The sequence below is a fragment of the Lichenostomus cassidix genome, chromosome 6, assembly GCF_008360975.1.
Source record: "Lichenostomus cassidix isolate B80296 chromosome 6, HeHo_3.0, whole genome shotgun sequence".
Taxonomy (NCBI): domain Eukaryota; kingdom Metazoa; phylum Chordata; class Aves; order Passeriformes; family Meliphagidae; genus Lichenostomus; species Lichenostomus cassidix.
In genome coordinates this window covers 33070278-33096614 of record NC_139487.1, presented here as the reverse complement: position 1 = coordinate 33096614, position 26337 = coordinate 33070278, and the positions used below count along the sequence as shown (strand labels likewise).

At 48.8% G+C, this 26337-nt stretch overlaps 1 protein-coding gene across 2 annotated transcripts in view; it reads right to left on the bottom strand.

Moving 5' to 3' along the window:
• Positions 1 to 19373, bottom strand: part of SGMS1 (sphingomyelin synthase 1) — an 83533-nt gene extending 64160 nt beyond the window's left edge. For both annotated transcript variants that reach the window (XM_085064454.1, XM_085064459.1), the window contains exon 1: positions 19231 to 19373. The gene's annotated coding sequence lies outside the window, so the exon portion shown is untranslated. The remainder of the gene's footprint in view (positions 1 to 19230) is intronic.
• Between the last annotated feature and the right edge of the window lie 6964 nt (positions 19374 to 26337).

Below are 26337 nucleotides of genomic sequence, written 5' to 3'. Positions count from 1 at the left end.
GGTATTTTCAGCTATCTCCAAAGCATGAGATGCTCAGAATTTTCCACGTTCACCCGAAGATGCTTTGAAGAGAAAAAGCTAAGATCGGTTAATTCTAAGAAAGCAAGATATGACTAGGTCAGAAAACATTAATAACATGAAACACACTGCAAACACTCCCAGCTGGGGCCTTGTCAGGGTGTTCACAGCCAGACCCACCCACATTAGAATCCAGGGCTGATCATTTAGACAGATTAGAGATAAGGAATTCAGGGAATGACCAGCGTTATGGACTGCAATGACACCAGTGAAGCTTCCTGTTGTCCATTACCAACAGGAACTACTTCGAATTCCTTTTTTTACCAATCAAACTGGTGTTTGGCATCTCAGGAACCACTTTCCAATGACTGGTACCTATTCTGGTTTTGTAGGAGCTGCAGGAGGTTGGGATGAAAGCTGAGGACTCCGTGACAGGCAGGGTATAGAACAGAAATGGTTCACCTTGACCTGTAAATAATGCCAGAATTCTCACTATATTTAAATCCATGGCTTCACAGCCAAAAGCCTCCCTGTCAAGTTCTCCACTTGATGCAGAAAAGAGCCACAGCAGTTTAAACTTAGCTCTTCCCATTTTGCAAGTGCCTTGAAACAACAGGATCCCAGATATATCCCACCTTTGACAGGTAGGAGCTGAGCCCCAGCCATTGCAAAGACACAAAGCACAGTAATTGCTCTGGAAAAAAGATCTTCATGGATCAGAGAGTTGAGGAAAAAAAGATATCTAAGTTTTGAACATCAGAGCAATTCCTACAGGGATGAGACTTTGCTAAATGGAACATGATTCCTGTGGAGCAGTGGTGTGATGGCCTGGGAAGGAGGAGAGAGACCAGGATGGATGGATGGATGCTGGTGTGCTTCCCTGCACATCCCAGAGGGAGAACAGGCAGAGCAGAGAGCCAGAGTCACTTACAGCCTGCAGAGCTTCCAGGAAAGTAGCAGGGCACCAGCCCAGGTCTGTTGGGTGTTCTTGCAGCTGCAGCAGGGTTAAGAGCATTATTCAGCCTCGGGGAACACGATCCTGAGCTGGTGACTGAATGTCTCCTTTGTGGCTGCCCTGCGTCACCACGGGCACGGAGCTCGCTCGGCCTTGCTGCTGCTCCAAGGACACGTGGAGCACGGCCAATTCCACAGGGATGCCATGGTTCTCCTGCGCAGGGAGGGCAGGGGATACTTCTCAGGACGGCTAAAAACAACCTGCTCTGTGAAGCACCCTGGGAGCGCTGCTGAAGTGAGAAAAAACCCACCTGAACACGTTCTGCTCAAGCAGCAAACCCCTCACAGTGTGCCCAAGCAGTTTGTCCCAAGTTGCTGCAGCAGTTAAAAGACCTTCTGAGGATAAAAAATGTGCTGCTGGCAATTAAATTTATAAAGGAGACTTCTCTGAGCTCTTAAAATATCGTTCCATCCATATGTGGGTCTCATCTAAAGTGAAGATTTGCACAATAATTACACTGGTATCAGACCAGCAAACCTCCAGGCTGGCAGTGCGTGGGAAGCTATCCCATTTTAACCTTTGCAATTCACCTTACTGCCCAGGAAAACTTCATCAATGAAAAGCTGAAAAACGAGAAAAGGGGGAAAGTATCACTCCCACAGGACTTCTGAGCAGTAATCAGCACACCCAAGCTCAGGGACAACTTTTTGCAGACTCCCTTTAGTGTTGCCATCACTCAGTGAAAAATCTGGTGTTTGCCTCCACTATTACAACCCTCAAAGTCAGTCATCCCAAGCATATAGCCTCATACAACAAAAAAAAACCCAAACAAGCAAAAATACAGAAAACAAGAAAAATACCCACAAATCAACCCTCAAAGCTGCTCAGGTGTATCAGTTAAATTAATGTTTAAAAGCAGCTGAACTGACCTGTACCAGACAAGGCTCTGCCTGAGGCTTTGGCTACTTTCAGCTCCAGGAGTTTCCTGAGCACGGATTTAGTAACCCTTTGGGAATCTCTCATCCCAAAAGCTGCTCAGCTTCCCCCTGCTGCCCGCAACTTGATCCCACTGAAACTCTCTGTATCCACAACATGATCTGGCAAGGAGCACGACACGTCCCTCAGAGAGAAGAGCCTACGTGCCACTGCCCACTCCCTGGGATCCCAGTCCCTGCCCCATCCCCCCTTTTCTCCACCACAGGGGGTGGAAAGAAATCCCTGCTTCTGGCTCCCAGGCCATGCAGGTATGTTTACACTGCTGCCTAACAAGCCGTGAGGCTTTGCTCTCTCACAGACACCAGGTTGGGAAAAACTCTTCCCCCTCCACAATAACACGTGGGAGAGACTTTAGAAATTCTTTACTGTAAAACAACAACTACCAGAAACGTGTTTCTCCTCTGGAAGCAAAGCAGACTTTATCTCAGTAGGTTCCTCCATGATTCCTAAGATGCCATACTAAGATTTTCCAGCACATTTCCAGCTTACCCAGCAATATCCAGTGGAAATTTGGGGAAGAAAAACCTACTGCAGACTGTTCCATAAATAAAAAATAATATGGTTATGGGTGCCAGCGATTTTTCATAGAATAAATGGCTTGGAATGTGATATGCCAATCAAAATGAACATTTAGACATGACATGTTGCCCCACTCCATCCCACTCCTGGCCATCAATTCTGTTAGAGGTCCTTGTTCCCGCTGCCACGCTCCCGATGGCTGCATTCCACTCCGGGGCTAAAGGTTGCCTTTAAGCACTTTAAACACTATGTGAAATGCTTTGTTTATCCAAAAATATTTTAGCTCTGAGAAACATTAAAGCAAGATGTAGATTTCAGCATTTGCACAGCAAAGAACTGCAACTCCTACAGATATTGCCAGAAACTTTTTTCCTTAAGGCTTTCCAGCTATGAAAACTATTTTGCTAAAGCAGAGCTACAAGCAGAAAGTGTAATCTCTCAGTAATGGGATGCAAAGGGTTGTTACAGCAAGGCTGAGGATGAAGCAAGGCTGTCATTTCACTCTTGCTCACTTTTTTCAGAGTAGATCATTGATTAAGCAGTAGGAAAAAGCTGGTGGTACAGCAGGGAAACCCAAAACTTATGGGGCCTTCCCCAGCAAGCAGGCTCCAGAAAACCACCCCTAAAATAAAGGGAATTTCCCCGCAGCCTGGCCCACAATTTCCCTTGCAGGAGTGAAATCCAGCCAGCCTGCAGATCACCTGCTGTCCTCCAGTCTTAAAATAGCCATACCCACCTTAAAATACAACTTTACTCCAAGCACTGAGCGAGGCTGCTGTTTAAGGCAAGAGGAATCAACCACACTGGTCACCAGAGACAAGAGCACAGCAGTCACACAACAATCACAATTCAGCTCGCCCCACTTATCCCAGGGGTACAGAACTAGAAGGCAGGAATATTAAGAATGTTATTGCCCAAAAGCAGCAAAGCAGCCACTTATTTTCCAGCTCAAAGCTCTCCTCATTTAAAGGCTGTTTAGACATGATCCCTGTTCCAGCAGAGGAAATGAAATGTGCTGGACCCTGGTGCTCAGGCCAGGCTGCTGTGCTTGGGGAATTTTTTTTGAGATGGCATGGGACAGCTATCTCCCACTCTACTGGTTCTGGAGCAGTTATCAATTAGTGCATTTTCCTGTGCTGTCTCCTTATCTATCTCTGCAGGCTAACCATCCTGGAGCTCCAGGTCTGTGCTTTTCTTGGGATATGGTTTAGTTGTTTTCCCCCTGCCAGGGAATTCCCAACCACAAGCTGGTTCTGCACCAGTTCCTCACATCCATAACCTGCCTAATTAATCAATGGACTACATTCTACTGCAAAAGTAGAATTAACCAAATATAAACAGAAAAAAAAAGACCTTCACTTACTCCTACTGCCTTCCAAGATGGAATTTGCCTGGTGTGATTTTAAACCAATCAGACTTTATTTCCCATTCTTTGCTTACTGGGAGAAAAGTAGTTACACCAGGCATGCTAAGTGCCAGAATTAGCTGGTTTGCCTAAAGGCAACACACCAACCCAAGTGCACTTCCTGAGGTACAGACTCCAAAATCAGCAAGTCACATAAGATCTTCAAGGCTTAGTTTAAAAGAAATTGAAAAAAACAGGGTAAAGAACTGTCCTGCACCTCTGAAAGCAGAAAAGCAGGCTTGTCATACACCAGAAGGCTCACACAGCACCTCAGGTTTCACAAGGCCCTGTCACCTTTAAAAAGGAGCTCCCTCCCTTCTCCTTCTCCAAAGACACTCTTTACAAACCTGTGGGGAGAGGATGCCTAATTCTGAAACACACAGAAGTCATCCTGCAAGAGGCACCAGAGCTGGGGTGAGTTTCCAGCTGAAACACAGATTTCAGTCCTTGCTGCCAAAGCACAAAGAGCAATAGGAAAAGCTGCCCTGCGCTGATGAATTTAATGTCAACACTAAAGCAGACAAAGAGGCTGGGATACAAGAGTGACCTTCAGCCTCCCTGTCCACTCAAGATCTTCTCCAAACACCAGTGAAATGGCACAACTGTCCTGCTTAGTCCAGTGAAATCATCAGTCTGCCACGGGCAGAGCAAACCCCCAGTGCAGTGCCCTTTGAGCAGCTTAAATTGGTGACTGAGCAGTTCATGGCCACCTCACCAGAGACCTTTGCAAGCCACCACAGAGCATGCCAGCACAGCAAATCAATCTGTTCCCTTCCCTTTCAGAGATTTACAGGAGTTAGCCTCGCCTCACAGAAAATCTAACCACCTTTTGCCTTTTTCAAACCCGTGGTTTTTTTTTTTTGTTTTTTTTTTTTTAATTTGGGGTCTGGATTAAGAGCAGGCCAGAGAGCAGAGGAGCATCAGCTCAGTCCCAGCTGTGTGATGACAGCCTGCACTGCTCAGCCCAGCTGGAGTTCCCTGACCAGCAGAAAGCCTCCCAGCACAGAACACACACACAGCAATGAAACCTGAAATCAGCAGTGCTGTCTCATTTCCCACTCCTCTGCACAGCACAGTTTATTTTTAGGTCATAACTTCTGATGCAGCATGGAAAAAATGGATGGGCACAGGCACAACAGCTGCAAGCAAACTTGCAAAGACCAAGAACGAGACATATCCACTTCATGTTTTGGTAAAACAGCTACACTTCACCTCACACCGAGTATTTCTGGAGTCAAGATCTGTACTGGCACATGGGTGTCACCTCCTCATGTGGCTTTCCCGCAGGCACAAGCTGCTTACACAGAGCCTGTCACCATCCTAATAGCTGAGCCAGGGGAGGCTCAGCTTGGACAGCAGCAGGAATTTCTGCATGGAAAGGGTGCTCAGGCCTTGGCAGGAGCTGCCCAGGGAGCTTTGCAGTCCCCATCCCTGCAGGTGTCCAAGGAAGGCCTGGAGGTGGCACTGAGTGCTCTGGGCTGGGGACAAGGTGGGCATTGGGCACAGCTGGGACTCCATGGGCTGGGAGGGATTTTCCAGCCTCACTGAATCCGTGATCCTTGGGAACTACAACAAATGCTACCTTTTTGTCTCTTGCTTCACAGGGAAAGAAGAGGATGGAACAAGCTGGGTCAGCTAAAGAGGAGGAATTTTGAGCAGGTGACTCCAGAGTGGTGGCTCAGCAAGGAAACCTGTGGTATGAACCCAGGAGTCAGTGAAGCTCCTTCACAAGTTATTTGAACCAAAGGCAGAAATAAAACATAGTACAACTCAGGTGTGCATCAGAGCAAAGGAGTTACACCTGGGCAGCACGTCCTGCACAAGGCAGGAAAGCAAAGCTAAGGAAAAATCAGCAAACTGGCCATTTTCAAGCACAGCTCCTCCTGAAGCAGCTCCTCTTACTGCAGAGCCCATTTTCACCTCAGACAGCAAAGCAAGGAAGGGATGCACACCTAGAAGTGCCTTCACCAGCCTGAAGCTCTGCTGCAGTTCCTTCCTCCCCTCTCTCACAGTGAGGCTTTTCATTTCTTAAACGTATCAAGCACATCTCACAAATCTCTTGTAGCCACTCAGAGCCAGGGGTTAAGTGGAGCTGAAGTGAGGCAGCGTTTCCCACTTACACTAAAATTGTCTGATGTGCTGCTTTTCTCCATTCTCTCGGTGCCTCAGCCATCAGTGGGAAGCAGGAGGGAGCTGGAAGGCAGCACAGGCAGGTAATGGCACAGGAATTCAATCCACACTCGCCCTCTGGGAGCACTGAATTGCAGGGCTGGGTCTGCAGAGGAGTGACTGGTGACTGCTGGTGCAGCTTGCTCCCAAATTCCACAACCAGAACCTGCTCCCTGGGTGTCCAGAGGCAGAGGATCTGCTCTCTGTGTGCTGGAAGTGTTTTATTCCCTCGTGGCTGTAAAACACAGTGGGTCAGCAGCAAAGCTCCTGCCAGGACATCGTGCTCAGGGAGGGACCACAGGCCTCAAATTCCCAGCAAGGCTTTGCCCTCAGCTGCCCCACACACCAAATTCAGCAGGAACATTCTTCTCTTAACACTAACTTGAGTCTCCTGGGAAAAGAGATTCTTGTGGCCATTGAAATAAATGAGACACCTGCACACCAATGAACTGAGGGCAAGGAATTCAAACTGGCTTTGCACTTGACTCATTTGCTGCAAGTAAAGCTATGAGATGACACCTGTGACAATCAGGTGTGTGTTTAATTAACCCAGAAACCAGCCAAGAATGGCAATTGCTGTATGTTAACCATCCATACACCCTGAACCTGCTACAAATAACCTCTAAATCTCAGGAAGAGACTTTAAACAGGCTCAACACCAACATTTACAAGTGGCAGATGACTTGCTAGAGTTGAGGGGTCATCCCTGGGGGAGAACAGTACAGTGTGTCCACAAATAAACCAACTCAAGAAAACAAGTACAACTGAGCCCTAAGGAAGTAAAATAAATCAAACAAATTGAAGCTTCCAGCTACAAAAGTTATCTCAACTTTCAGAGGTTCCCACAGTTCGCAGGAGAAATTTGTTTCACATGCTGAAAGTTTTCTACCTTCTGTCTTGACCTAAAAGCCATCAACTTGGAGAAGGTATTTAACTTGGAAAAGGTTTTTTTCTGGACAACACACCCCTGTCTGGCTGCGGTAATTGCTTTTTAACCTTGTTTCTTCCAGGCATTGCTGCAATGATCCTCTTGTGCAGGTAAACAAATAGTAAGGGATGGTAACCCTCCAGGCTTTGATAGGTACACAGGTAAAACAATTCCACATTAAAAAAAAAAAAAATCTTTTCAGAGTTAGCTTTGGAGAGAACTCTGCTAGCTAAGTCTCTGCCTCCTCCATGGAAAAAGCCCTTTGGGACAGGCACACCTGGCCGTGGCAGCTGTGAGATACACTCTCAGCCTGAGATCTGGCACCTGGCAAAGTTCTCTTGGCTTGTCTGCAGTGGGCACTTTCCCGGAATTCCACAGCTCAGTCCTGAGAACTGCAACTAGGGAACACACAGTTTGAACACAATCAGATTGTGATTTAACTCTGAGCCCTTCAGATGGAGTCCCACCCATTACCACTCAGCATCCCCCCATTCCCACCACCCACCTCAACCCTTCTACACTTTGTTGTGCAGTGGTTTTGGTATTTCAGCAGGAGCTGCCTTCCCCTTTTCCTCCTGGCAGTTTCTGTGGTAAACTCTGAGACCCTGTTACCAAACTGTGGTTTTTGTAAGAGACACAAGTTCCCTGAAGAAACCAAAATACTGGATTGGAGAGGGAGGGGGAATTGTCTGCTGTGATCCTGTTAAAAACATGGAGCTGGGAGTCTGAAGGCTGCACCTGGACAGATGTGAGGGATTAATAATCTCTTCCAAACAAGTCTGGGAACAAGGAAAACATCACTGGCTTTTGCACTACTTCTCTTTTTGAGAGGCCATTTCCTGTAAAGCATCCCTTACGCAAGTTTTCCATTAGCTCTGTAAACACCAAACAGCCTCTTCCAGCTTCAACAGTTCATCAAATGATTTATGAAAGGTGCAAAAGCACTGAACTCGCAGAAAAGAGAAAAACTGAGCTCCACCAATGTATTTGCAAATTTGACCTGAACAAGGCAACGTATTTCCTCTAAAAATTAACAGAAGATAGGGTAGAAAATTGAGCTAAATCTTCCATAAAATAGAAAAGTGCTGCTGGGGCTGCAGAGAAATCCTGTGCTCAGAAGCAAGAAGTCACTATCAGTAGAAAAGACCTTCCCTGGAATGCACAGATGCTTTGTTCAAAAGGGGTAACAGCAACATAACGCCAAGAGGAGTGCTGCATAAAAACACCAGAGTCATGACAATAGACAAACCCATCTGAAAATGGTTGTTTGTGCCCATTTCCGTGGAACAGCCCAAACCAGGGCTGCTTTCAGTTCCCCACGTGAGCAAGAAATGTAAGCTCTCTCGTCCCTAGAAATATCAGTAGTACAAGACATTCCACTCCTCAGCAAAAGAAACTTTTCTATTGCAGATTTGACGAGCCAGTTGGCCTCGGATCTGGCAAAAACGTGGTTCCTGCATCCACCTCCCCCCAGCCACAGGCCCCAAAACTGGACACACCTCAGGCTCAGGAATCTGTTCCATCCCTCCAAGAGCCATCTGGGCTCTGGCCAAGCAATTAATCCCCCCTAATTGCTGGAATGGGACCACCCCCAGCTGGAATTGCAGCCAGCTCTCCCTCCCTGCTCTGCCCTGCCTAGCCCTTGGGGGATGCTGATCCCTGACTCCAGCTGGGATTTCTGCTGGGAAAAAATCCCTGATTTCTGCTGGGAAAAGCTGACCTTGGAACTGGGATCCTGGCAGCACTTCGGGGTGTAAACATGCAGGTGGATGTCCTGCAGGGCCAGCAGGTCCCAGTGACCCGGCACGGTGACACCTATGACCTGGGCGGGAGCAGCACTTGGCTGCCTCCAGTTTCAGTTTGATCCTGGCTCGTCATAGCCAGCTTGGGGACGAGCCAGACACGTCCTCTGGCAAGCAGCAGGAAGAGGATCCTCCCTCCTCTCCCTTGCAGCTCTGGTCGGTGTTTTGGTTCTTAAAGGAAGGGGAAGGAAGTGTGGCAAAGCATCCTCCCAGCTCCCCTCAGCCCCGCACCAGGAGGGGTGTCCCAGTGTCCCACAGCCCTGCACCAGATACGGACACAGGTCTTCCTACAGAGGATTTAAGATGGACTGACAGACAGTGCAAAAGCAGTTTAATTAAGGAAAAAATAAAATATTCTCCATAAGCTGTAATACAGAAGAAAAATGAACACAGCCCCTAAATTTCTGATGCTGACCTTACCAAGCCAGGCGCTGTGTCCTTCTTTAGCACATTAAAAATCCAGTTTATGCTTCAACGACTGAATCAGCAGTTGTTACAAACTAGCTACATCAATTTCATCCCCTCCCTGGAATTTCTAGGAAATTCACTGCATCTGCACATCTTGGCAGGAGAATCCAAGTTTGACAACGTCTGCCAGAACAACACTCCTGCATTTTGTTCCTGCTCATTTCTGAGCCTTGTACAAACCCACCTCACTCTGATGACAAGAGGCAGCACCAGCGGTGCCAAGCTGAACTTGGGAGAATATTTGCAAAGTCATACTGAGAATACTTCTATTAAATGTTGTGCTTAAACCCGTGTGGCTTTGCTGCACATCAATACTTACACAGAGGAATTACTTAAGTACTCAACTCTGTAAAGCACCTAAGAAAGTGCCCAGATAAGGAATAGCTCTGCTCCTTCTCCTTCCCTTCCCACTTGTCTGAGGCACTGGAGGAACGGTGCTGCCCTCATCCTGCCACTGTAAATCATAGCAATAAAAACCCCAATTAAAACCAGAAAGGTACTTCGCTCCAGACAATCGTGCAGGACAATCTGTCTTCTAAAGGCCGGACTTGAACACTTCATTTTTAAAAAGGACAACCCAAATAAAATAAGTAAGTTATTAAGCACCCAGCAAGTCCCTTCACATAAATGTCCATGGAGTAATTCACTGCTTTTATGAAAAAGGAAATGTTTTTAAAGCAGACTGGGAAAGGAAACAAATCCTCAGAACCACAAGAAGGTAATACTGCCTCCAGAGAGGCCACTGCAGAAACCATTCCTCTTTTTATTTATTTTAATTCTTCACCCATTTTTAAGGCTATAAAGACAGCAGGATCAGCATGTTCAGCTCTCCAAATACTTCACGTTTCACTTTGCAGCGTCTGCAGGAATAAATGGACTTTTCCTCACTTTCAGCTGAAGTTTGTGGGGCCTCCTCCATAACCATCAGCAAAACAAAGACAAAAGGATGCAAGAACTCTCCAGCACCATTCTGCATTCCAGCATTGCTGCAGCAACTCTCCAGCACCATTCTACACTCCAGCATTGCTGCAGCAATCCCAGGCAAACAGGCCCCATGGTGCTAGCTCTGACAGCAGCCAGCAGCACTAGCTGCACAGGGGACAGCCTTTTGTGCAAATGTTCCACTGGAACACACCCCACAGGCTGCACTGGGCTCTAGCCCAGCTACCCTAATCCAGGACAGTACTGGGAAGCAAGCAAGTCTGAGCATTCCCAGCTGTCTGCACACATCCTGTCACTGTGGCTGTTCACCACCAGCAAGTCTCCTCCGGTCAGTTCCAGAAGCAATACCCACTTCAGTCTAGTGCAGACCCTCGGCTGCCTCTCATTTTTAAAGAACAACAAAACTCAACAACAGATCAGTCCCAAGCTAAGTATGCTGACACAGCTGACAGAGTCACTGCAGAAGCTGCTCCACTTCAGGGTGCAGAAAATGTCATTAATGCTTCATATGACACAAGACCTGGAAGAATCCCGTTTACTGATGTTCCCCGTGCTGCTGTTTCCCTCTGTGTTGTTATTTCCCTCTTGATAAGGCCCTACCCTGCCAGGCAAACCACAGAGCATGTCTCCAAAACCTCACAGAACACCTTTTAACCATGAAAACTGGGAATACAAAGAGAAGGTGAGGGAAGAAAAAACTGCTCTTTGACAGCCAGGAATTCAATCAGCCTGGAAAGCTCACTTGGAACAGATGTACCCAACCTTTGGTTTCTGTGGGAATGAAATCTGAAGCTGAAAGCAAGGACTTGGTGATAGGGATCAGAGCTTACAGGTCTGAGGTGTTCACACCTCCCCTGGGTGCCAGCGTGGGGAGCCTGTGCCTGCCACAAGCCACCAGCCTGCCACCACAACCACTCGCTCAGAGAGGAACACACCAGTGAAAACCAGCCTGGGCAACTCAAGCACTTCTCCAGTGAACACAGAACCATTGAATGGTTCCATCCTGAGCTGTGAGCCCAGAGTTTGGGACCTTCACCTTGCAAAGGTTGAGAGCTCAGTGTCCCCACAGCTGCCTGTATCAGGAGCGTGTGTCCAAGTCCCCTCCTCACAGTGCCAGGGTGTTTCTGCATGAATACAAAGCTCCCACCCCAAAACACTCGTGCTGAAAAGGGCAGCAAGACAAGGCAGGCAAAGCTTTATCCACATCACAATTTCTGGGAAGCTCAGAGCAGAAGGGCCAAATGCTCCCTGGGTTATTATCCCAATGCCCAGGTTATTATCCAATCTTCAAATAAACACAAGTCATTAATTTATTAGCATGACATCACATCCTGCAGGCTGAATTTCAACACACAGCCATAACAGTGGGATCATGTGAAGGAAGACAGCATTCCCTATGATTTCTAGTCTGTTTTCAGACCTTTTACCTTGAAAAAACCTAAATGGATGTTCTGGACCTGGAAACAAGATTCCCAGAGAGTTAACAAACAAAAGACAAAACGATGTATGAAGCCAACTAACTTTTTTTGTGGAGAGGACAATTATTTTAAACATTTGCTCATATCCAACTACAAATGGGCAGCATTAAAGCACAATGACACTGTGAGGGGGATTACAAAGTTAAGAGGTTAAAAGAGATTGTTTGCATTTTAAGTACAACATTAGCAAAGGAGAAGTCCCATAAGAAGAATCATAAACGGATTTTGGACGGGCAGCCACTCGATAATGTGGCCAGAGAACGTTCCCTGTAGGCAAGTTATAAATGATGCTGCTCAATTCACTTGTGCCCTGATGGACCATGAGTTAAGGAGCAGCAATCAGAAGTTAAGATATTTAAGGAGTAGTTCATTAAAGACATCGAATCAGCTGGCCGGGTGCAGAGAAGCAAACAGCTAATGGCCTTTATTCCATCAATCTGGTGCACCTCTATCCAATATCATCTGGGTCTCAGGTTCTTCCCTCTCCTCCTCCCTCACCCCCTGGCACTGAATCAAGCTTGCAGGATATTACTCCACACGAGGTGGGAACCCCTCTCCCCAGAGCAGCCCGTCTACTTCCTCAGACATTTTCAAACCCCAACAGGACCCTGAAAAACCTGACATTTCTTTGGGGTTAGTCTTGCTCAGAGGAGGAGGTAACATAGATTTGCCCGTGGTTGTCATCTCCACAAGTATTCTCACAGCCACTTAAACTTCCTGAACTCGTGGCTGAACTCTGGCATTCCCTCTTAAAACATTGTAATTCTTGGATACAAGACACGTGGCTGGATGAGTCTGTGTCTTCTCAGCACAGACACTCATTTTCTTGCAAGCAAAGAAATTCTGAACAAACTATCAGAACCCAAATAATCCCCTTCTGATAAATGTCCTTAGAGCTCTGTTTTTGTTTTTAAAATGTCCTTTGATAACCCATCTATTTATGTTTTGAAAGGGAGAAAAACTGAATTAGGAAATTGCACAGGCACAAAAACAAAGACAATATCTGAAAAGGGGTTTTGTTAATTTGCGGGTAATTGCTCATTACTGCAAAATAAGGCTTTTGCAGTGTTTCATGGAGAGTAGATAAGAACCCCCAGCCCATTACTGAGTATTGTTCTTGGCAAAGGCAAGCTTCTCCCAGGGTGGAGAGCCTCCATAAAACCATGATTCCATTAAATGTGGATCCCAAAAGCACGGGTGGAAAGGGAACAACAAGTTCTGTCGAGTCATTTCGCAGGGATCTTCACATGCTTGCACTCACCCCCTTCTGTCCATTCTTGCCTTGCTTTGGACATCACCTTCCCCCCACTGCCTCTGCTGAGCACCTCCAAACTTCAGCACTTTAAAACGTGTGTTCCTCTATCTTGTTCACTTCTTCATTCCACTAAAACTGTGTTCCCCAGACACTCAACACCCACAGGCCGCTGCCCCTTCCCCAAGAGGCAAAGCTCACCCTGAGCTCCCCAATCACCCACCAGTGCTGGATTTCCCCTCCCAGTTAAAGCAAGTGGGTTTTGAGCCCTGATGCATCACAGAGTCCCAGGATGGTTTGGGTTGGAAGGGACCTTCAAGCTCATCCCATTCCAGCCCCTGCCATGGCAGGGACACCTTCCACTGTCCCAGGCTGCTCCAAGCCCCAGTGTCCAGCCTGGCCTTGGACACTGCCAGGGATCCAGGGGCAGCCACAGTTTTTATGGCACTGAAGGAGGAGCCCTTGGAGTGCTCCCTGGCAGAAGGGCTCTGGGAACAGCTCCCCACCGGCATGGCCAAGCAGGTATTCCAGCAGCAATCGCTCTCAAGGCACTTTCAAGGTCTTTTTCATCATCCTAACAGCAGAATCATTTTCAAGCTTTTCAAATAGCTTTAAATTAACTTCCCTGACCAAGTTTTCCAGAGCAATATAACCTGACTACGGAAAACTCCACGCAGGGACACAGGGAAGACAAAGTGCAGAGCTGAGAGCGGAGGAGACGCTCGATTTAGATGGAGCTGTTTCACTACTAGGTAGATTCAAAGCCATCCCTGCAGTCACTGAAGCACTATCCCAGCCCTCCTAGCAAACAGAAATCCATTTTGTGTACAAATAGGGCTTTTACAGCTCTGGCACAGTGCTCGACTGCAGAGTCAAACTTTTCAATGCCTGATAAGATTTTACTTGGAAGTGGCAGGAGATGCTCATGCCAGGAGCCCGTCTGAGATGCCAGCTCAGTGGCAGAAGGTCAAAGCCTGGTATCAGGAGATATAATGAAAGCGTTTCAAGACAAACTTCTTAAAAGCACTGTGCTATCTAGGGAGGCACAGATTTACACTGCTTGGAAAGCCAAGGACCACTCTTTATGACTCTTTTCCAATCGAGGGTAATTTCTTTAGCACTTTAACTCACAAAAAGCACAGCAGCAATGTCTCCTTTTCTCCTTTTGTCCATCCAACCCTTGGGTATTTGGTTGAAGTTAAGAATGAAGTGTTAAATGCCAGAGGTTTTGAATAGACTGTCGTTTATTAAAACTAGAAAACTAAACAGAAAAAAACCAAAGAAACCCCACAGTAAACATCAACCAAACAAAAAACACCCCTCCTCCAACTCCTCCCAAAACAACAAACCCTCAGGTGCAAAAGTTGCTAATGTCCTGAATAAAAACCCCGGAAGACAGACACAGACAACTGAGTTTGAAGACCAACAAATTAACCTTTCTCCAGCAGTGCCTAAAACAATGGCTGGAGAAGCAGAAATTTAAATGGAACAGGAAGGCTCTATAATCTTTACCATTTTTACTAAAGTATTTAAGGTTAAGTTGGTGTCAACAATGACCCTGAGCAGATGTCAAGCATTAAGACTTTCAACACAGTGGATTTTGCCAACTGTCACCACACTGCAATATAAAAAGGGACAGTAAAGCCCCATCAAACCCTGATCTGTCTGCTCAGGGTCTCCCCTTCCATCTACACAAATGCACTGCTGGATTCACTAACAAGAGCAGATTTGCAAGTGCTCCTCCACTCTCCCATTAAAGCATTTCGATTGTCTGACTCTGCCATTTTAACAAATTCAAGTATAAGACTTTAAATTCAATTAGCACAAATCTCAGTGCTCCCAACATTAAATTTGCAAGTGACATTTAGTGGCATTCAACACACACGGAGCTAAGCTAATACACTAATGGACCAGCAAGGGAAATTGTAAAACACTCCCAATTGCAATGCTCTTTTTTACTCAAGGAAATTAAAGGAGTAGGCTGCACTGGACAGGAGGAGATGACAGCTATTAAAAATCCTTCTTAAGCCAAGGCTGTGAAAGCTCTCCTCTCCAGATCCACCTGCTCAGAAGGGGCAATTTAAGGCTGTTTCAGTCCTTAAGACAGGATTTACAACCCTCTCTGCTAGTTTTACTTCTGGTTTCTTCCTGCTTTTTCTGATGAAGGCTTAGACAACACAGCCCCACTGTGTGCTGTTCCCCAGCCACAGAGAGCAGGGATGACACTCCCAAGCCTTGTCCCACACAGCCAATACGGATGTGACACTGCCCACAGCACCCCAAAAAGCCAGTCCAGCAGACACACCTGAGGAATTCTGCTGCCACACCTGTGACTCCCCCAGCTTGGTAAGGAACCCACCAGTTTTCCTGCACTAGAAAAACTCAAAGCTATTGGACTTCAGAGACTCCTTGAAGTCTTTTCTTTTTTTTTCCAAGTGGCAATATGCTTTGCCTTAATCCCACTGAAACTGAAAATGCTACTTCCAAGGAGTTTCAAAATTAGGGAGACATAAGGCAGACCATGCTGGGAAGCGAGGGAGAAAAAAAAGCTTTAGAATCATGGCTTTTAGAGAGGGAGATTTATTTTGTTGTGCATTTAAATCTAAGCAAATTAGCCCAGGCAAAACCTACGGAAGATGCTTTCCCAATAAAGATTTATTAGTGTTTTTCTCTGATTATGGATGTGTAATTGGACAACAGGACAGGACTGCAGCAGCACACGAAAGAAACAGCAACAAGAGATCTGTCCCACTCTAGGCTTGCTCCCCTGATATGGATGAGTGAACTGCAAAGCCCAGCAACAGCAGTAACTGCGTTTTTTAAGAAACATGTTACAGTCTCCAAAATTAAACTTCCTTTTCTCTAATTAGCTCTTGATCAAGGACTATCACAACAAAGCCCGTGTGGTACTTTCAAGAATTTGGGGGGGTGCAGTTTCTCCCCTTTGATAGGACCAGAAGCAATACAGACAAACATTTTAGAGATATTTAAATCACTGAATCCCAGAATGGTTTGGGCTAGAAGGCACCTCAGAGACCATTTCTTTCCACCTCACTGCCATGGGCAAGGACATGTCCCTCCAAGCCCCACTACACAGTTACACCTGGTGGCTTATTAGGATGGATGCTCTTCTGATCCATGAAAACCCAACCCAAGTAACTTGCACCAAACACTGCCTCCTCTAAGCAGATTTTCAAAATAATAAAATATGCCTGGGATGAATGCATCCCAAAAAGCCAGTAGGTTCCACATGTTCCTCAGTCTCCTGCATTTCCCCCAGCGTTCTTGGGAAGGAGGGGGACAGGACTTAATTATCAACTTAATGAAGCCACACATTTTGGGAATTCAAGATGTATTACAAGCTGGAGTTTCCATGCAGAACACCAGCCCTCCAAGGGCTTCTGCCCCTCTGTCTGGAGGCCCAAAAACCCTCCAGTGACACAAAAATCCCTTGAGAACACTGACAGTACATGGGAGCTCAGTTTGCAACCTTCATATCCAAGAAACCTCTAAAAACTCAAGTTTTGGAGCTCTTTTTAAGCTCACCTTTGCTTCAGAACACTTTTTCCCTGTACAGTTGGGTTTGATGTGCTGCACTTGAATCAGGACTGAAATAGCATTCGGGTGCTCTGCTCCACTTCAGCAGAGAACAGCCTGGACCTGCCTGGCTGGGCAGCCTTAAAAATCCTTCCTGCCCTACACATGTCCCTGCAAACCACACCGGGACAGAGGGACCTCGTGCCATGCCCAACAAAACTGGCCTTCAGGCCTGTGTGCAACACTCCCATGGGCTTCCATGGTGCTCTATGGATTTATTTTATTCCTCAAACAGGCCCTTTCCCAAACAAGGGTCTGGATTATTTTGAGCTTCTTCTTTTTTTTTTTTTTTCCTCACAGGATGTCCTGCTGCCCCAATTAAAAAACCTTTAATTCTGCAACCATTCCTTACGGCCAGGCTGAAATTGGTTTTAAACCTGAGTAAGTCCCAGGCCACCCATATTTAGTGCACCAATTAACCAACGTTGAATGATGCAGAGAGGCAGCAACCAGAAGAAGGAAGAATTTTTAAGTCACCATCACCCACAGTGCATGGGCTCTCCCTCCACAAGTTCAGTTCAAGGGAACTCAAGAATTATCTAATTAAATGCAGCACCTATTCAAGATTGACAAGTGTTGAGAGAAGCAACGAGACGCATGGAAAACAACAAACCACTTCTTTTTAACCATTAACTCCAAGCAGTCAAATAATATCCATAACACCTCCAAGTCCTGAAAATGATCCACCTATTTGGATTTATTAAATTAATAAGTGTCACATTAAAAGCTAATTAACAACTGAGACATTGTCCCCAAGTTGATAATGTGGAAGGAGAAAGAAGTGTGATAATTTGGAAATCACCATTTGTTGCACAGATCACAAACCGTTTAAAGGCATCTGAGCTGAGTTTAGCTCTGCTCCACATGCCCAAAATCTCAGAAAAATCACAGCAATCTCTCTGGATTTAGAGGGGGGGTTATTACCCCTATTGGAAGAGTAGCCTTTATCTTTCATCGGCCACCAAGCAGGGGGACTGCCCTCTCCTTCCAAACTCTGAACAACTTCACAACTGGAGCAATTGGAACACCTACAAAATACTACACAAAACCAACCAGAATGCAACTCCAATGCAGCATCCGCTCCCCAAAAAAACATAGCCAAGCCCAAATCCAGCAAGATCCACAGCAGCGCTTCCACTGACTTCAGCTGCCAGGTGTTTTGTACTCGGTCTGTGTTTTGTACCAGTTCACAGCTGGGCATGGAAGCCAACAAGAAAGTGTTTTCAGCCACGTGGAGCTGGGAGAAGGGAGTCTGAAGGCACCACTACAAAACCTGCTGTCACACCAGGCTGCACCATCAGCCAGAGTGACACGAGGATGTTCATCGACATCCCGGTGCTGCTCTGCTGAGAGAGGCTGCCTGCATCAGCAAGCTTCAGCAGCACCATGTCAATATGGCAGAGCTCCCATTTTTTACAAATAATAATCTTTTTCTCTCTCTTCCCATCCTCTCTCCGTGTATTTACGGTGCCTGAAGGCACCGAGGCACTCTTTAATGAGGTTTTCACACAAGACAGAATAAATTAGAAACCCTGATCAAAACAGGGCCTCCAGGAGGAACACAGTACAACGACAGCCTCATGCCTTATCCACCCTGAAAAATCCAAACACTGCAGCCGGGCAATCAGCAAGCCATTCCACGAGCAAACAGGGAGCACACCCTCCTACCAGGGTGCCCGTGATGGCGAAATCTCTCCTTCTCGCCCCGTTCCTTCTCACCTGGCACGTTCGTCCCCAGGAGGGGGATGAAGCCATCGCCCCCTTGCTACCCCACGAACCTCAGTCCCAGGGAGGCAGCACAGCCCCAACATCACCGCCACAGCCCTAGATGGGGTGAGATAGGATAGGGTGGATTTGCTCCCACTCACAGCGGCTGCCTCTACCTTCTTTTAGAGCTTGAAGCATCCTGCCCTCGCTCCCCAGGGCGCAGAGGGACGTGCAGCGCACCTCCCCAGGGTGAGGGGACCAGAACCCCCAGGGTGAGGGGGCTCCCTGAGCTGAGGGGATCCCAGACCTTCGGAGCTGCGAGGATCAGACCCCCACTCCAGCACCTGACCAGGCTAAGGAGAACAGAACCTCTCCCGGGTCCCAGGGCTGAGGGGGCTGCAGCCCTCCGAGCTTCCCTGGGTGCCCCACGCTGCAGCCCCGGGCCGGGGGTGCAGAGCAGAGATCCCGTGGGCTCCCATGGCTGCAGTCCCCGGGCTGGGGGTGCAGAGCAGAGATCCCGTGGGCTCCCATGGCTGCAGTCCCCGGGCTGGGGGTGCAGAGCAGAGATCCCGTGGGCTCCCATGGCTGCAGCCCCCGGGCTGGGGGTCCCAGAGCTCCCCCGGGCAGCCCGGGCTGCAGCCCCAGAGCCGGGGGTCCAGAGCTGCCCGGGGCTGAGCAGACCGCACCTTCCCCGGCGCCCCGCGGGCCGAGCGGCCCAGTTCCCCCCGTGCTGCGGGACCGAAGCTCCGTCAGACCCCCGAGCTGAGCAGCACCAAGCGCGCCCGGAGCCTCCGGTGCTGCGAGGGCCGGAGCTCTGCTCGCATCCCCCGGGGCTGCGGGGGCCGCCGCGGGGACGAGCCGCCGGAAACCCCCGGGACGCGTCCCCCTCCGGAGCGGCGGCGGGCGCGTCCCCGCTGTCACCGCCGGTGTCCCGTCCCGCCGCCACCCCCGGGCCTGCGCCGAGCCGGAGGCCGCCGGGTCGGCGCTCACTCACCGTGCGGAGCCGCGGCTCGGTGCGGGCGGGCGGTGCGGCCGCCGGGCGGTCCCGGGCGGTGCGGCGGCTGCAGCCCGTGGCGGTGCCCCGCTGGCGGCGCCGTGCCGAGTCCCGTGCCCCGTGTCCCGTGCGGCGGCCGCGGGCGGGGCGGTGGCACCGCGCGCCACGTGACCGCCGTGTCATGCCGGCCGCCATCTTGTGCCCGGCCCGCCTGTGGGAGTGCTGCCCGCAGACCTGCCCGCAGACCTGCCCGCTGCTGCTCCGCAGCGAGACACGGTTATCCTGCCCGGCTCCGCCTGGGGCAAACGGGGCAACTGCTGCTCGCTGTGGCTGACAGAATCCCAGAATCCCTGAGGCTGGAAAAGCCCATGGAGTCCCAGCTGTGCCCAATGCCCACCTTGTCCCCAGCCCAGAGCACTCAGTGCCACCTCCAGGCCTTCCTTGGGACACCTGCAGGCATGGGGACTGCAAAGCTCCCTGGGCAGCCCCTGCCAAGGCCTGAGCACCCTTTCCATGCAGAAATTCCTGCTGCTGTCCAAGCTGAGCCTCCCCTGGCCCAGCCTGAGGCCGTTTCCCCTTGTCCTGTCCCTGTTCCCTGGAGCACAGCCTGACCCCCCGGCTGTCCCCTCCTGGCAGGAGTTGTGCAGAGCCACAAGGTCCCCCTGAGCCTCCTCTGCTCTAGGCTGAGCTCCTTTCCCAGCTCCCTCAGCCTCTCCTGGGGCTCCAGCCCCTTCCCAGCTCTGTTCCCTGGACACTCTCCAGCCCCTCCAGGGCTCTCTTGTCATGAGAGGCCCAGAATGGGACACAGCCCTTGAGGTGTGCCCTCGAAGAAGCCACCCTGAGCCCTTCTGAGCATATGTAGTGCCCCAAAAATGTTAAATTCTGGCATCAGCATGCCTTGCTCAGAACAGCTGAGGTATAGCAGGGTGTGAGTTCTCTTAAATCCATCTGGCAGCCTTCCAGTGCCTAAAGAGAATCTACAAGAACAAGGGAGAGGGATTTTTCACAAGAGCATGTAGTGACAAGACAAGGGAGCACAGCTTCCCACTGCCACAGGGCAGGGCTAGATGGTGTATTGGGGAGAATTCCCTCGTGATCTTGGACTGGGATGAACACATCCTGTCCTGAGATCCCCAAAACCAGAGTGTACAGTGTTGGAGCAAACTCTGATATCTGCCTTTATTTCACTCTGCAGGAGCTCTACTGGCCATTGGGCTTCAGTTCACCTTCTTTGTCAGTGCTGGAGATGTGAGAAGTCAGCTGCTATAAATAAAATGTCAGTTAAAATAAAGTCACAGGACAATTTAGATGGGAGCAACCTCTGGGTGTCACCATCTCCAGGAAAAAAGAGGCTCAAATTTTGTTCCTCTAACACCCATTTCAAACATTGTGCTTCACAAATTCTGACTTCTAATGCAAACCTGGGGTTTTTTCTGTGCCAAAAGGTCAAAATAATTTCGTGTTGCCCACAGAGGGGTTCCCGTGTGTGCTGAGCCTGGTTCCCTGCAAGGCTGTTCCCCAGCGTGGGAAGATCCGCAAGGTCTGATTAAAACTTTTCCCATATTTCAGGCATTTGTTATCTGGCCAGGGTGGTTGCCAGCCAGGAGATCGTGGAGATAGCAGAGCCACACATCCAGTTACCCCTCTCCCAGGCACTGGGAGGGTGACAACACATGTGGGAGGGACTGGATGTACCGGTGTGTCGCAGTAGCGCTGAGCAAGAGACAGGTTTTGCTGATCTTGGCACGTGAACAAAAAACAAAATCTGAAAAAAACCTTGTGACTTATCCCGATGAACAAGTGATTGCAGACATTAACCAAGCAAAAGTAGGTATTAAGCTTGAATAAATAGTAGTTTATGCACTGGGGCAAGTGAAACGCAATGGTGTCCTGTCGCAAGAGCTGTCAAATCCCGCACTTTCCAAAGATGGAGTTGAGCCATTCTGAGAGAAAATTCTTTGTGTAATAAAACCTGACTTTAGAGCCAGCTTGAAAGTTATTTAAAGGTCTGCTGTGACCTGCAGCTCCTCACAGATTTTCATCAGCGCTGCTGAAGAGTGGACGAGTTTTGTCTGACCTCAGGATCCAGGCAAGAGCTTTCACCCTGTGCAAACTGTTTGGTAGTTAGGAAGGGAAATGCAGACAGAAGAGGATGGATTTGGAGAAGGGTTCTGGAGAAATCCAGACACCGACAGCTCTGATTCTCTCATCCCAGAGGAGGGATTTATTTGTGAGGGGATTTAATACCAGCAGCTTGGTTCTGGTTTTTCCCAGGTTGACCAGGCTGGCTTGCATGAGCCTGGATGCACCAGGAAGCGTTTAGAAATAGTGAAGGCTTGTGGGGGTGCTGGTGCTTCTCCCTTGGGGTAGTGGAGCTTTTGAAGGATTTGAAAATCCCAATTATTAAAATATTACAATTTACCTTTCCATTTGTTCCCCTTGTGTGATGCCATCACGACAGGGACATCCCTTAAGAGGGTTCCTGCTTTTCGGCAGGGCGCTGTTTCCTTCCTATCGTTTCTTGCCATCCCATCTCACTAATGCTCTAATAGGATTAATGTTGTTGACACTTCCCTCGGGGTAGCCGTACAATAAATCCCCCCTTTCCGGGGTTGTTCCCCCAGGATGGGCATTTTCTGGCAGATAATGTGAACCTGAAGCCTGTGCAAATTGGTTCCCAGGGAGCCTGACCTCCCTGTTGGGAATGACAAAGGGCCATCCCAGAGGTTTAGGAATAGCTGTTCTGGGCTGCTGCCTGGGCTTAATCCTGCTGAGCCACTTCTGTTCCTGAAAACAGCCTTTCCTGCCTGGCTACAATCAATTCCCATGTGTGGGGGAGATTCCAAGAGTGTGCCAGCACCCAGGCCAGCTTGGATGGGGCTGGGAGCGACCTGGGACAGTGGAAGGGGTGGAACTGGATGAGCTCAGCTGGGGGTTTCTCTTGCTGGAGCTTTGACTAAATTGATTAATCAGAATCCATGTGAATGGATCAACAGTGAAATGCTAATAGGCCACAATCACTGATAAATAATCCATAAATTAATGATATTCCACTTGAAGAGATACTTTTATTTAGAGAAGTACATTGAGAATTAGCATGCTGATACTTTATTAATGAACTAATATTAAACTAACTTCAATAAAATTTCAATTACCTTCATCTTACCACATTCATCGTAGGTCCATCTTCCAGTGCAGCAGTGACCCTCTACCTGTCATTTACACCATCATTTCCTCACTGATGGTATTTATCACATCATTTCTGTGGGTTGCATTATTATTATATTTAGTGTCTTTATCCATGATACCATTTACACCAAACAGCATCATCAATGCAGTGCCTTTGTGATGTCGTTTTGGTATCATTTTGATCCCATATGACATCACTAATTCAGTGACTTTACACCAAACCCTGATGTTTGATGGGGTTGTACTGACTGTGATGGTTTTTAAAGCCTTAGAAATAGAAACAGCCAGAGAGGTCATTGCTCCCAATGTGTAGAGTCCCACCGGGCTTTGTCCCTGTCCCCTGATGGTGGCAAGAGCTGTTGAGAACACAGCCGCAGAGCGAAAAATCAGAATTAACTACATGGTGAATGGAGTCGAGCAAAGAGCACAGTGAATCCACATGCTGTGGCTTTAAGGAACTGCAGGGCAGGGCTGTTAGCTGCAGTGTAAATGAGAAAAGAGACCAAAATCCCTGTTTCCAAAGGTGCAGGAGATTCCGATTCAGCTACTTTGTTATTCAAGCAGTGATTAATGGTGAGATGGCGTCATCCTCTCTGATCAGTGGTATTAAGCAGTGATGTGTTGCAGACAAACAGCATTATAAATGCAAGATTGTTTCAGATCATTAGCAAAATACGTAAACTCATTTCTTTAATTAATCTGGCTTTAATGGCTGATTGCTTCTGATTAAAATAGCACGTGTCTTTGGGGGAAAATACGTCAAAACTGGAAGTAAAAGGAGAAACTCTTAGCGGAGGGAGGGCAAAAAACATTTCCCCACTTAAACAGAAAAAGAGAGAAGAATGAATAAGAAGTGTGGCAGATGGTAAAAGAGGAAGAAAAGACAATTCCAAGGAGAAAACAAGCCAGCAGTTCTCCGGATGGGACTGGTGGGTTTTCCAGAGGCACAGGCTGTCATTGCCTTGCCGGGGCATCCCTCTGGAAGCAGAGTGTCCCGGCTGGGCTGGCCACTGCTGTCCCCGGGATCCTGGGGACTGGACGTGTCCGTGGGCTTCAGGACGAGAAACAGGACAGCCCAGGGCACCCCATGCCCTGCCTTCAGTGGATCCATGCAGCATTTTCTTTAGTGCCATCCTAGGCATTTCCCATGGGATAATGGAAGGGGTGACAGAGGATCCTGGCACACGGCTGTGGGATAAAAGCTGCAGCTCACACTGGGCTGGAGATGATGAGGAGCCGTGGGGCTGGAAGCGGGATGGAGCTGATGATCCCAGGTGTCCCGCTGCAGATATCCCCGCTCCCGGCCCCTTCAGCGAGCCACGCACTTCTCCAGCATCCCGGGAAGTTATTCTCCTCCCTCTTTCCCTGGCTGCTAACGGGGTTTGCTGCCCTTCTTAGGGAAGAAAGCTGTTTCCAGAAAGTTCTGTATTTCCCGAGAATGGCTCTTCAAACCCCTCACCGCCTCTCCTCCCCCGTCTCTGGCTCCGGCGCTGCCTCCTCTCCCAAGGAGCGAGCGCCTGCTCCCGACCAGGCTTGTCAAAACTCGCCAGGCGTTCCTCCCAGGCTGGCGCTGCTCCTCAGCACCCGTTCATGGAGCAGGCTGTTTTTAACAACCCCCTTTAACACCAGCATGTGCTTTGCAGAGCGGTCGCTGAGTCAACAAGGAGGAGCCTGACTGAGGAGGGCACGGTGCCACCCTCTCCCCTGTACGAGGGTCGCAGGTGGTACAAGGTGACAGGGACAGCAGCGTTACAGCAGCAGCTCCACGGGGCCATTATCTCTGTGCTCACGCTGTGGCAGGAGTTTGGATCAGATTTGGTTTGAAATTCCTACCGAAACTCACCTCACGTGCTGCAGCCCTTGGGTTTTCCCACGATGCCAGTGCTGCTGGTTCCAAAAGCTTTTGTTCCCTCCCACCCCCCGACATGAACTGTGATCAAATAAACGTTGAAGTGGATGTGGATCGTTGATACACTGCATGTCTCAGCCTGCCTGCTTCCTTGGAAAACCCGTGCTTATCCCCAAAAGGGTTTTCCGGACACAGCAGCAGGGCTCAGCTGAGCCTGGACCAGAGCCGGCACTGCTGCATCCTCCTCCCTGCAGACAGAGCCTGCGTGCTCAGGCAGGTCCAGCAGCCCAAAAGACATTAATTATGGAGTCATTAAAACTCAGTTACCTCTCCAGGCAGGAGTTAGGAGAAGAAGAAAGCCTTGCTCTGGGAAATCGGCAGCACCAAGGTGGGATTTTAGCAGTGCTGTGTCTCTGCAGTGACTCAGGGAACCCTGATTAGCCCCAGGCTTTCAAGAGAGAAGATTACCTAGCGGATGCTCCCTGTATTCACTTTGCCAGCAGGTTTATTCTGCAAGCAACATGCTGAAATCCTGGGAGAACACGAGGAAATAGCTTTGCTAGTGCTCAGGGCTGAGCTTGCAGCATGGCAGAGCCTGGGAAGAGGCAGATTTCTTGGGGCAAAGGGCATAACAATTTTTAAGAGTAAGAACTGTTTCTTTGGGACTGGCTGGGGCTTTCTGTGGTGCAGCTGTGCCCCTCCGAGCAGAGTTCATCCCACATGTGTCCAAGATGTCTCTGAGCAGAAGGAGAGGCCATTTGCTTCCTCCTCTCTGGCTGTGGAAGCTGGGCCACAGGAAAACCTGGCTGTCCCCCTGTGCCAGACCACTGAGCTCTGGACCTTGACTCCTCCATGGTGCCCAAGGGGCAGGAAAAAAGCATACCTGGAGGCTCCCAGTCAAGCCCTGTGTGGTCTTTGCTGAGCCCAGAGATTTTGCAGTCACCAGTGGCAGCTTTCATTCCTGCTCAGTCCCGGGATCCATCCTGGAGGCTTTTTCGTGTTACACCCTCTATTTGTCCTTCACCTCACATGATTTTGGGAGCTCCCATTGCCAAAAAACCGTTTGGGGATTCTGTCGTGCTGGCACCCGGGGAGGGCATGAGTTTCATTCCCAAGTTGGATTTTCTCGGTTTTCCCTGTAGGGGCAGCAGTTGCCTTTCCAACCAGCCGAAAGGAAGAAAAATATATGTATTTTAAAAACGAACTCCTGTTCCTAGTGACTGTAGCTCTGATAACAGGACTAACATCAGCATGAGCCTCTACTAAGGGGATTTAGCAGTTACCCTGTTCAACTCATGTTCTACTGTGTCTGCGAGACAGCTCCATTCCTCACATTAGCATAAGATCCATAAATCAAGCTTCTTTTGATGATGATGATGATGATGATAGTAATAATAATAATAATAAATATATTCTGGTTGTCCTGATCAAGTGCAGGCAATAGACTTGTTTTGGAATGGAGATCTCCAGAGCTCCCTTCCCAACACTGCTGCTGTTGCACAGCAGGTCAGGGAAATTAAGGACATGTTAGTAAGGAAAGATTTTTCCCCCAGAGGGTGCTGGGGAGCACTGCCCAGGCTCCCCAGGGAATGGGCACAGCCCCGAGGCTGCCAGAGCTCCAGGAGTGTTTGGCCACTGCTCCCAGGCATGCCCAGGGTGGGATTGTTGGGGTGTCTGTGCAGGGCTAGAAGCTGGATCAGTGATCCCTGCAGGTCCTTCCCAACTCTGTGATTCCAATTCTTCCAATTCTATGATTCTGTCTTTAAACCAGAATAAACCTCTGTCTGGATCCCCTCATCCTTTCAGGAAAATACCAGATAAAACAGATAGATATCCTCTTATCAGCCTGATAAATATATAGGATCAAATAAACCTTTAGGGCATCAGGCTCTCCATGTGAGGACGAGCATCAAAGCACCTTGGTGGCTGAGGCATTGCTGGGGCTCAGACCTCCCTCTCCCAGGCTGCGGGTGCCTTTCAGAGAGGATGGCAGAGGGAGAGTGTGTGGGAAGAAGGCAGGAGGTGGAGCAGTTCCCATCAAATCCAACAGGAGTTTTGTGTGGAGCACA